The following is a 12890-nucleotide window of genomic DNA, read 5'->3' as shown; positions in this document are numbered from 1 at the left end:
GGTGAATAATTATTTATATTATACACATTGGTTCAATTTTAATAATTGTTATTAGACAAATAATTGTTTTTTTCACATATATCTCACACTAAAAGACTTTGCTTGCTAATGTAAATGGAAACTGAAAGAGCAAATATCTAAAAATGCAAGTAGTCATGTATAAATTTTCCACAATGATGTGCACGAAAGTACCCACTAATTTTAATATTTATAACCTAACAAACTAAGACTAACTATGCACTTATAGGCAGTGTACCTAGTCAGATTACAGTATAGCTTAGGTAAGTCGGGTGTCGATCACAGGGAACGGTGTTACTAATTAACCTAATTACTAATAAATTGACCTAATTTATTAACAAATTTAATAAGGGGGTTTTATCTGATTTTGCAAGATCAAATGAACTTAATCAAATTAATAAAAACACACTCTTGCTTAGTTGAATCCACTTCTTCCTTATGGCTAGCTAATGATTATGGGTTATTAAGTTGGGTTTTAGTTATATTAGTAATTTAGTTCTATCTTACCAATAAGTAACTAATTCATGTTAAACCATGTATGTTCACACATAATTAAACACAGAACTAATTATGAGTGTGAATATGCTATGTAAGATTTGTTGTATAAACGCAATTATGGTCACAATTTACGTTCTCTAGCACAGCTAAGATTTATTTAGCCTAATTACTAACTAAGATTGGTCAATCCTAGCTCTAACAATTTAATGTTCACTAAATTATTAGGTAAACAAGTTCATGTAGTTTCATAGTCACTAAGCTACACAGAACATGCAATCTAGCAATTAGATAAGCAAATAATAACATGCTAGGTTATACAGATCAAACACAAACAACTCTTACCAACTCAAATTAATCCATAAACATATAACTATTCATAAGTTCAAAGCTTCATCTAGCTAAGCAAAAGTAGCTAGATTTAGCTGCTCATCATAGTAATTAAACTAGCACAGCTAAAACTAATGAAAAACATGTTTATAATCAACTAAATATAAAACTTTACTTCTTTTGGTGTTGAAATCCCTCTTCCAGGACCTTTCTTCTCTTCTGAAACGTCTCCTGGAACTCCTTTTCTTCTGCCAAGAGTCCCTTTATTCGTAATAATAGGAGAACTTATATAATCCTCAAAAACCTGCACCACGTCGTGGGCTCCAAGTAAAACGTATCCTTCAAGGAAATCCTCCGCGTCGCGATGTTTATCTACTGGAACACCCGTGCCACGTCGTGGGATGCACCGCCACGTCGTGAATTAAGCTCTTATTATGAAATTATTATTTTCTTGTCTTCCAAGCCTCCCATGTTCCCCATTTTGTCACCTCTGGTCCCTCTCTTCGAAAATCCTTTGTATTGACTGAAAATAACAATTTAAACTCATAAATATCACTATTCTGCACATATTATCAATTTTTTAATAAAAATATACTTAAATATTGCCTAAAAATAAGTATAAATATGGCAATATCAAAATACCCCACACTTAAGCTTTGCTTGCCCTCAAGCAAATTTACACTTAATTCTTAATTACTAACACTACACAGAACAATCCAACTCTAGTTCAGCCATTATGCCAAGACCTCAACGCATGCATTTGTGTCTAAAATTTTCCTAAGTACCCCCCCCCCCCATACTTTAAATACTCACAATCTTCATAAACACTTGCCCACTTTTTCCGAACAATGCTCATTTTATGCAACCCTTCGAATCCATCCTCAGAAAACCTCATAACCTCAAGGTATTTTTAGTTGAGCAACCTAAGCATACATAATCTAGAATTACAATTTTCCGATACCACTATGGAGCTTTCTTTGAATGCTTCACTTTCTGAACATTTTGATCTTCGATTTCTTTGAATTCAACACCTTATTTGAATTGATTTCTGGTATCTTCAACTTTTTGGATTTCTTCAGAATTTTGATCTTTTGATCTTCACTTTATTTGCTCCAAAATTCTTCAAACTTTTTCGTAATTCTCTCTCTTCTTTTTTTTACATGTACCTCTCTTTTTTCGCTCAAAACCTACATGCTTAAGCAGAGGCGCTCAACCTCAACCTTTATTGGTTAATGATAATAATTTTCCTGGATACATTTCAGGTTTAGGCTGCTAAACATATTGCATCCTTCAAACCGAGCGGGGTTATGTTTTTGTTCCATGATTTCACTAAAATAAGGGAAGCCACAAATGCACTATAACGTATATTGGCTTAACTAAACATTTGAACTTTCATCGGATCATCCCACATAATACTAGCAATTTTCAAAATTTCCTAGCAATTTACTTTTTCTACCCCTACCCCACACTTATTTCATACAATGCCCTCATTGTATGTATAAAAACAAATCAAAATTAAAGAAAAGGAAGAAAAAGGAACAGACTCCCCTGGAAAAGCGGCATGAGCATCTCGAAAAGTGTGGAAAATGCGGAATTGAACTTCCAAAAATAGAAGCTCGGTGTAGAACTGGTTGAATATGTAAATAAACCACGAACAGGACTCGAACTTCAATTCGTCAAAGTGGGCATTTGTGATGAAAAATATGGCAATGATAAACTGGATCACGTCGTGGTATATATCTGGACACGTCATGATACGGGTGTAAACTACGAACACCAAAATGCTGAACTACGACAAACTGCAAGCGTGCCACGACGTGGCATAAGGAATCCACGTCGTGGAACTGAGCATCAATAGAAAATGACTTATTGGCGTTATTTACTCTAGCAGCTTTGACCAATGGCTAACTGGTGTTCGACACTTCTATGCAAATATATGTCCCAACTAGAACCTCTCTCCTAATATACCCCATACTTATCTTGAATTGTGGACTCGGACTCACAACTCTAAGCTTCCTTGACTAGACAAACACGACTCGAAAGATAACCGGCTATGCTCCTTAGAATTCCAACGCTAATCTGAAAAGTTAGAACAACCCAAAAGAAACAAAAAGTAACATCATAGTTTTAATAAGGTTTTACATTACACACCAAAGTCAAACTAAAATAAAATAAAATAAAATAAAATAAAATTAATCAGCATCTTGATCTTGTGCTCCACTTGGCCCTGCCTCATCATTTTGTGGACGCCATAACTCCTCCCATGTCGGAAAATAGGGATACTGCGGTGGCATAGCAGGTGGTCGGATCACACCCAAATGTGAATAAATACCCTCGGTAAGCTGGGTATGGTAAATGGCATGACCCCGTAGATTATCCAAATATGTTCCCACCCAACTATGAAAAGGATCGGTGGGCACTCCCTGCACATACTGCGAAGCAGCACGCTCTCGCTCTACCTCGCCTCTAGCCCGCACATTTCAACGCCTCGGCCTAACGGGTGGTTGCTGTCCCGGCTGCCCCTCCTCTTCCTCGTCATCTATTGGTGGTATCATAAAACGACCCCCGATATTCACCACTGCTCGCATCATGCCCACGACCTGAATGGTCAAGTCGGTATCCGGGAATCGAGTAAGATTCCTCACAAAGTCATGAGTCAAAATCTGATATGACCTAGCCAGGCGAGTAACCAAATGCCCCCCAGTAATCGGGCTCCCAGGCCTAGAGTTGGCTGCTTTCTTCCCCATAAACCTTGCCAACATATAAGGCAAATCACAGCAAACCCCCGGGGTAATAAGAGTCCATAAATAAAATAGATTCTGGATGGGGACCTTGTCACCATGATGCTTGTGATTGATTGAAAACGTGATGAGGCGGTGCAAAAATCGGAGAACAGGATTCCGAATTTGTGACTCACTCGAGTCACGAGTGTTGTATTCATGGTTAGAAATGCCCCGCCAAAACTGCACATCCAAGGTACCCGGAGTAAAATTCCGCACACATCCAAGCAAGAAAGGGATAAAAAACGGAGATTGCGTCTCCACTTCCGTATAGAGCCCCATCCGCCAAGCAAATTCCCGAAGGCTACACTCACGATATACACCACCCAAACGAAAAACAAGTGCTCTATTGTAGGTGGCATCAAGGGTGCGTTCTTCGAAACATACGGTAGAGAAAAATTCTACCGATAATTCCCGGTACACGGGTTCTTGAATGGTGAATAAATTCCTCCACCCGTGACAAGTAAACGAAAATTGATCTCCAACATAAGTCTTTGACCAATAACGTCCCAGCTCCGCTACCATGCCCACTCCACCTAGCCACCCCCAATCAATAATCGGGGCTATTGCAAACTCCCTATTATATAACCATCCAAGCCGATTCTCGTAGGTTGTTAGCAACGGTCGGGGAATGTTTTGAGGAAACTGGTATAAAGGATGTATGCTTGAGACATCTATCGGGTCTTCTTCCTGCGGAACAGCTCGTCGTGGTCCCATTTCTGCAATCAGAACAAACCAAAACAGCAAACAACCAACACATTAAACAGTTTAAATAATTTGACAGAAGTCACGACGTGGCCAGGCTGCGCCACGTCGTGGGTCGCGTCGTTCACAGCGTGTTGATCGATCTAATTGCATGCGATTTCTACTAAAATCAATGGTTGGGGTTTGTTCCTATGACCATTAAAGGTATACTTAATCTAAAATCAACCATTAGATTCAACCAATTTCGTGAATCATACAAACCCTAACCATGAAAACTTGAAATTAGAAAAATTACTACAGAATAATAAAGAAATCACGTACCAAATAGATTAATTGGCAAGATCTTGCAAGGAAATTAGAAGTAGAAACGAAATTAGCTGTGGGGTTACAATGTTTCCGTTCGTGCGGCAGCCTCACAAGTGGGAATGAGAATTATCAGTCAAAGGGTTTTAAACAATTGGTCCCCCCTGATTTTTAACGGCCACGACGTGGCGGGTGATGCCCACGTCGTGGACCTTAAATTGTTGTTTTCTCAGTCGCGCATTCTCTTTTTCCCACGACGTGGCTGGGTTATGCCCACGTCGTGGAGACTGCCAGATGCAAAAGTCTGAATAATGTTTATTATATTAATTAATTATTTTGCATATCAATCATTATTTAAAGTTCCCTACATCTAATTTTCTACTAGTTACCGTTTTTTTTTTTTTTTTAGATGATGCATCGATGTCTTTCCTACTTAAAAAGAAAGAAAATTTAAAAAAAAAGAAAATGCAAACCAAACTCGGGTTGCCTCCCGAGAAGCGCTTCTTTTTCTTGGAGTCTTGAGCTGGACTCCGTGCCTTCTACGTTGAATCTTCGGAAGAGTCCTCCACCAAGATCTTTTGTTCCTTGAACCGCCTTTTGTAAGCTTGAACTCTCCTTTTATACGCCTTCTTTGAATTCTCCTTTTTAGCTTTTCCCTTTTCTTCAAGCTTGCGTTTTGTGCCCGTGGTTTCCTCCTTGTACTTTATGTCATTCTCTTCTGCTTTCACCACCGGCTTTGTTACTCTTGAAGTGTCCTCCTCTTCATCACTTGTTATTTCCTCATCCTCTTTGCTTACCCAAGAAGGCGGGCTCTTGTAGGCTATGACTTCAATCCAATATGGAACAGATGCCTTTGGTTTTGTCATTTTGACTTGATGAACTACTTTTATCTCTTCTTCCATAAGCTTTTCCAGTTCTTCCAGTTCATTCTCTTCATTAATTGTGAACACCTCTTCTTTATTTTCTTGAAAGTCATCCTTTATCCCAAAGACTTCTTGTTCATCTCCAACCCTCAAAGTTAGCTTCGACCCGCGGATATCAACAAGGGCACCAGCAGTGTTGAGTAATGGCCGTCCTAGGATTATCGGAACATCTGGATCTTCTTTCATGTCCATGAATACAAAGTCTATTGGAAAAATAAATTTTCCAATTCTCACCAAAATATCCTCCACTATGCCTCGGGGTTGTGTCACCGAACGGTTCGCCATGTGAATCTTCATTTTTGTAGCCTTCATCTTCTGAATCTCCAATTTTTGATAAAATGAAAAAGGCATTAGATTAATGCTAGCCCCAGAATCGGCTAAAGCATTAACCTTCATTTTATTCCCAAACTCGCATGGAAGAGTGAGGCGTCCAGGATCCCCCATCTTTTCTGGTGTTTCTCCCAAAACAACTTTTGAAGTTTGTTCACTCAGAATCACTGTAGACTGCTTCTTTAATTGCCTTCGCGTATCTATCAAGTCTTGCAGTAATTTCTGGTTTTCGGAAGCTTTGGATAAGGATTCAACAAAGGGAGTATTAATTGGGATCCCTTTCACATGCTTCACAAACTCTAAATGTTCCTTCTCCAGTCGACTAAGTGCTGCGCGGGTGGGAAATGGCATAGGTGGATGATAAGCTGGAATAGGCGCAAAGGGTTTTTGCTCAGACTTGCGCCACGTCGTGGCGAGAGGAGAGTCACGTCGTGGGTCGCCTGGTTCAGCACTTTCTCCATTGTCGATCCTTAATTTCTTGGGCTGCTGCGGTTCTTCTTCCAACGCCTCCAAGAACTCAGATATTGTATCTTCTTCAGTATTGATGGCCATTACGTGAGATTGGGCTTGTACTTGGGGACTCTTCGGGGAAAATTTTTCATGAACTAAAGTTGCTAGTTGACCAAATTGTACTTCAAGGTTATGGATGGAGGCTTGTTGGTTCTTGATCAATGTTTGTTGTTCCATGATAGCGGAATCCGTGGCCTCGTGTCGCTTTTCCGATGCTTCCATAAATTTCATTAAAATGGTCTCTAGGTCAGGTTTCTTCTCGGCTGGTGGATGCTCCTTTTGATATAGGCCTCGACCTGTCTGCCTATACTTCTCTTCTTTTTGCTTCCTATATTCTTCATATGGCAGCCACTCCTTCTTCGGTTTCCTCCAGTCCTCTTCAAACTTATCCCCATTAGAGTAGCACACTTGAGCTTTTCTGTTCCCAAATTCATCCACGTTGCAGTCCTTGGTCAAGTGTGGACCATTGCATCGCTCGCACCCTACTCTTATAGCGTGTATCGACTGGTCCATTTGTGTTATCCTGTGATCCATGTTATTCAGCATGGCCATGACAGCTGCAATTTCTTCAGTTTGGGCTCCTCCACCGCCTTTGCTTCCATCCTGCCTCGGGTTATGGTATTCGCAGGAGTGTTTCGCGAATTCTTCAATTAGCTCCTTGACTTCCCTTGGATTTTTCCTTGTCAACGGTCCTTGAGAATCAAGGAGTTGTCTTGTCATCACATTGACCCCATCATAAAAGATTGACATCTCTTGCTGCACATTTAGGTCATGTTGCGAGCAGTTTCTGAGTAAGCCCTTGCAACGCTCCCACGCTTTGTACAGTGACTCCCCCGGCTGTTGCTCAAAGTTGGCTATTGCCTTCTTGAGTTTGGCTATCTTGGATGGCGGGCAAAACTGGTCTAGGAATTGCTCACGCATTTGAGCCCAAGTGGTGATTGTACCCGGTGGGAGTGCTTTTAACCATTCCTTAGCAGTTCCTTTGAAAGTAACGGGCAGCATCCTAAGCAGGACGGTGTTCCTGTTGACATTTGGTACATTGAAGTAATCAGCAATGTCATTGACTTCATCTAGATGCTTAAAAGCATCCTCATGGTCTTTCCCGAAAAATGGGATGTCCTTCAGTGCAGTCAATATGTATCCCTTCAGCTCGAATGTGGCATTGGCAGGTATTGCGGGTTGGACTAATCCGGGACCTACATCTTCGCGGATCCGCTTCTTGTAAGCTCCCATGGACATTTCTTCAATATTTTCCATCTCGTTCCTTGGCTCGTTCTCTGGTTTACTCGTGTGTTCTTCAAATTCTGGCTCGGCGTCGCTTTCGTACTTGGTTTGCACAGGTGAATGATCCAAATGCTCAAGATTGCTCTCGTGCTTCGTTGAGGAACTTGACTCTCCTGTCTTCTTTCCTGACTTCCTAGAGAAGGCTGACTTCAATTCTTGCAAGGGCGTCTTTTTCTTGTGAATTGCAGACTCGAGATCTTCTAGTGGTGGCACCAATGGTGTGTTTGAGCCTCTGGTCATTAACTCCTGCAACTTGCTAAACTAAAACGTAAAACTGGACTAAAATAAGAAAAACTAAAAATGAACTCTCAGATTTCACGTCGTGAGTATACTAAATCTCACGTCGTGAACTCTGCGACAAACAAAACAATAATTAAACTAAGATAAGCTAGCAAGATAAATAACCAATTAAGCTTTTTGCAGATTTTATTCCTAAATAAAAAAAACGATTAATCTAATGCAACTAAATAAGCTAATAATCTGCACCGTTCCTCGGCAACGGCGCCAAAAACTTGATGTGCACGAAAGTACCCACTAATTTTAATATTTATAACCTAACAAACTAAGACTAACTATGCACTTATAGGCAGTGTACCTAGTCAGATTACAGTATAGCTTAGGTAAGTCGGGTGTCGATCACAGGGAACGGTGTTACTAATTAACCTAATTACTAATAAATTGACCTAATTTATTAACAAATTTAATAAGGGGGTTTTATCTGATTTTGCAAGATCAAATGAACTTAATCAAATTAATAAAAACACACTCTTGCTTAGTTGAATCCACTTCTTCCTTATGGCTAGCTAATGATTATGGGTTATTAAGTTGGGTTTTAGTTATATTAGTAATTTAGTTCTATCTTACCAATAAGTAACTAATTCATGTTAAACCATGTATGTTCACACATAATTAAACACAGAACTAATTATGAGTGTGAATATGCTATGTAAGATTTGTTGTATAAACGCAATTATGGTCACAATTTACGTTCTCTAGCACAGCTAAGATTTATTTAGCCTAATTACTAACTAAGATTGGTCAATCCTAGCTCTAACAATTTAATGTTCACTAAATTATTAGGTAAACAAGTTCATGTAGTTTCATAGTCACTAAGCTACACAGAACATGCAATCTAGCAATTAGATAAGCAAATAATAACATGCTAGGTTATACAGATCAAACACAAACAACTCTTACCAACTCAAATTAATCCATAAACATATAACTATTCATAAGTTCAAAGCTTCATCTAGCTAAGCAAAAGTAGCTAGATTTAGCTGCTCATCATAGTAATTAAACTAGCACAGCTAAAACTAATGAAAAACATGTTTATAATCAACTAAATATAAAACTTTACTTCTTTTGGTGTTGAAATCCCTCTTCCAGGACCTTTCTTCTCTTCTGAAACGTCTCCTGGAACTCCTTTTCTTCTGCCAAGAGTCCCTTTATTCGTAATAATAGGAGAACTTATATAATCCTCAAAAACCTGCACCACGTCGTGGCCATATGCGCCACGTCGTGGGCTCCAAGTAAAACGTATCCTTCAAGGAAATCCTCCGCGTCGCGATGTTTATCTACTGGAACACCCGTGCCACGTCGTGGGATGCACCGCCACGTCGTGAATTAAGCTCTTATTATGAAATTATTATTTTCTTGTTTTCCAAGCCTCCCATGTTCCCCATTTTGTCACCTCTGGTCCGTCTCTTCGAAAATCCTTTGTATTGACTGAAAATAACAATTTAAACTCATAAATATCACTATTCTGCACATATTATCAATTTATTAATAAAAATGTACTTAAATACTGCCTAAAAATAAGTATAAATATGGCAATATCACACAACAGTAGTGAAAGTTTATCATCATTTTCAGGGAGTTCCATTATGCTAATTATCATTTTAATATTGTAGCACCATTAACATAATCTTTTATATCGTACCATGTTGCTTAAGAAAAAAAATCATGGTTTTCTATAACACATCTTGATGTCACCTTGAATCACTATAAATACTATGCTTAAGACATTTCATTCTTATAACAATAGTGATACCGATTGGCTTCTAAACTGACAATCGTTATCACTTTCATGCATCAAACTGTAGATTAATAAGCAAACAAGACACTGAAACCATCAGTGCCTTCCTGAATTAACAATAAACAATGATTTTACCTCTCTAATGACATTACAGAATAAGATAAATCAAACTATAGATTAATACTTACTCGAAAACAATTTTACACACAAATACATTAAACCATCAGTACCTTCTAGAATTGTTCAAGTCAATGCTCCCAATTGTCAACTTTACTTCTCTGTCCTATAAGGAATTGCACTCTACATAATTACATTAGGTCGTACACATATAAGAATAGGAGAAGAGATCATATGTGAAAGTCTATAAAATTATATAAGAATTAGACATTGCCAACATATGAAATTGGTGCATGAGATATTAATCACACGATGACATTGTTCAAGAAAATGTCTAACCTTCTTTTTTTATCTTGAAGCTTCTAGCTCGTGATGCACAAAAAAAAATTGATAGTAACAATAAACATTTCAAGCGAGGATCTCTAATTTCAGCCAACATTTGTACCCAAAGACTAACCATGCACGCTCTAAAACGAAACCCAAATACCAAACATCAAGAAAACGCAAAGAACAGATAAGAGAAGTTTCACGATGAAGGAAGAATACGACGTGGTGCACGATGTCTGCTGAGATGTCACCCTAAATTCTACCCAAGGGTGAGACCTGTCTTTTATGCTTCTATCCTTTGATTTAATTGTAATCGTATTGAAAGATGTCATCAACTCCCTTTGCAACGTCTGATTCTTCAATATAATTATCATGAAATCATTAAAAATTAAACTCATCTTCACATACTACGCCTCTTTTTCTGGTTCCATGATGTAAATACCAAAAACCCTAAATCGCTTTGGTTTGAATTGCGGTGTTGATTGATGAACGTGAATTTAAATTTTCAATGAGGGGTACTAAAATGGCATCGTATAAGATCAAAATGAGGATGTAAAGCAGAGGAGTGAGAAGTGAAGTGGTGGTGGACATGGTGTAGGGCAATAGAAAACGGTGGAAAAACCGTATGGATTCACCTTAATCCCTAAAGACATCTATGACAGAGCGGAACATGTGGCGATGTAAAGTGAATTTGAAGTCCACAACATCGTTCCGTAGATGGGTTACGTCGGTTAAGCGGAAATGGTACATGGTAACATGACACAACGTTAATAGATAACGTCGTTTAAAAGAGAGGTTACGTGGCGCCCTGCAACCCCTCTAAATTTGATGTTGGCGGCACGAGAAAAACAATGTTTTTATGTATAGTAATGATATATATATATATATATATATATATATATATATATATATATATATATATATATATATATATAGAGAGAGAGAGAGAGAGAGAGAGAGAGAGATTCAAGATCAAATAAGAAGGAAATTTTTGTTCGTAAAAAAAAAGTTGTTACCATATATAAACACTGTTTTTCTCGTGTTGCCAACATCAAATCTAGAGGGGTTGTAGGGCGCCACGTAACCTTTCTTTTAAACGACGCTATCGATTAACACCGTGTCATGTTACCAGCGGAAACGATACATGGTAACATGACACAGTGTTAATTGATAGCGTCGTTTAAAAGAAAGGTTACGTGGCGCCCTGCAACCCCTCTAAATTTAATGTTTTCGGCATGAGAAAAACAATGTTTTTTATATATAGTAATGATATATATATATATATATATATATATATATATATATATATATATATATATATATATATATATATATATAGGTTGAGGTTTATTTGAGATCATGCTAATTTTGTGAGACCGTGAGACCAAATCTAAATCTTTTTTTTTTTTTTTTAAAATGCAAAATAAAATGAAAAATACGAAAATTCTTTTTTAATTATTATTTTCGTCACTTTAATTACCTAAAATTTTTTTTTAAAAATTACTATTTTTTTGAAAAAAAAATACGTGAAATATTATTATAGAATATTACACTGAAAATATCCTAGTGATTTTTAGAATGTTAGAATATTCTACTGGATTTATCAGATATGTAAAATATTTTAATATTTTGCTAGAATATGTAAAAAAATGCACTTTTTTTTTTGTATTTTTTTAATTTTATTTTTGGAAAATATAAATGATGAAAATCATATTTGATTTTTTTTTTTTTGAAAATTTTGAATTATTTTGCATTTTAAATGTTTTTTTTATTACAAAATGAGTGACTAGATTGCGTCTCACGGTCTCACAAAATTAGGTCATCTCACATAAACTAACCCCATATATATATATATATATATATATATATATATATATATATATATATATATATATATATATATATATATATATATATATATATATATATATATATATATGTTTAGGTTTTATGGAAGAAAACCCTAAAACCATAAAAATACATAAAAAAATACTTAGAGATCACAATTTTTTTTTTTTTTTTACTTTGTGTTCTTTAAGAAGACACCTCTTTATATAAATTCATTGACTTCTTTTTATGAAAAAAAACCAAAAAAAATAAAAATAAAATAAAAAATAAATAAGTAAAATAAAAAATAAAAAATCGTTTTTCAATTTTTTTCAATGAAATTATAAAAAAAGATGCAATTTTTAAGAATATAGAGTAAAAAAAAGAGTTGTGATGTCTAAGTATTTTTTTTTATGTATTTTTATGATTTTTAGGGTTTTTTTTTATTTGTTTTCCAAATAACCCTCTATATATATATATATATATATATATATATATATATATATATATATATATATATATATATATATATATATATATATATATATATATATATATTGAAATTTTGTCCCAAGACTATTTTTACAAGGGTTAATTGATATGTTTATTTTAACATTGAGACATATTTGCTAGTAAGTTGCTATTTTCTTACTATTAAGCCATTTATCTCAAGTATTTATTAATGTTTTACAATAAGTACTAATTTTATTTGGTATTGTATGTATGAAGGATCTCAATCATTAGCTATTTTTTATAATTGTAACATCCAACATAAAATCACATCTCTTTGACACTAGATGGATGGAAATCACATCTTTACGACATTATATGATTGTAAGATCTCATAACACAACTATTCCATTTCACTATTCTTTACCAAGTTTATGTTTCTAGCTTGAAGAATAA

At 36.2% G+C, this 12890-nt stretch overlaps 1 non-coding gene across 1 annotated transcript; it reads left to right on the top strand.

Moving 5' to 3' along the window:
- Window positions 1-7160: 7160 nt before the first annotated feature.
- Window positions 7161-7267, top strand: LOC144999094 (small nucleolar RNA R71). Its single transcript, XR_013660619.1, has one exon. It is a non-coding gene; the product is annotated as a small nucleolar RNA R71 (small nucleolar RNA).
- Window positions 7268-12890: the final 5623 nt, after the last annotated feature.

The sequence above is a fragment of the Lactuca saligna genome, chromosome 5, assembly GCF_052625555.1.
Source record: "Lactuca saligna cultivar CGN05327 chromosome 5, ASM5262555v1, whole genome shotgun sequence".
Classification (NCBI taxonomy): domain Eukaryota; kingdom Viridiplantae; phylum Streptophyta; class Magnoliopsida; order Asterales; family Asteraceae; genus Lactuca; species Lactuca saligna.
Note: the sequence above shows the minus strand (reverse complement) of the source record. Positions and strands in the feature narration are given on the sequence as shown.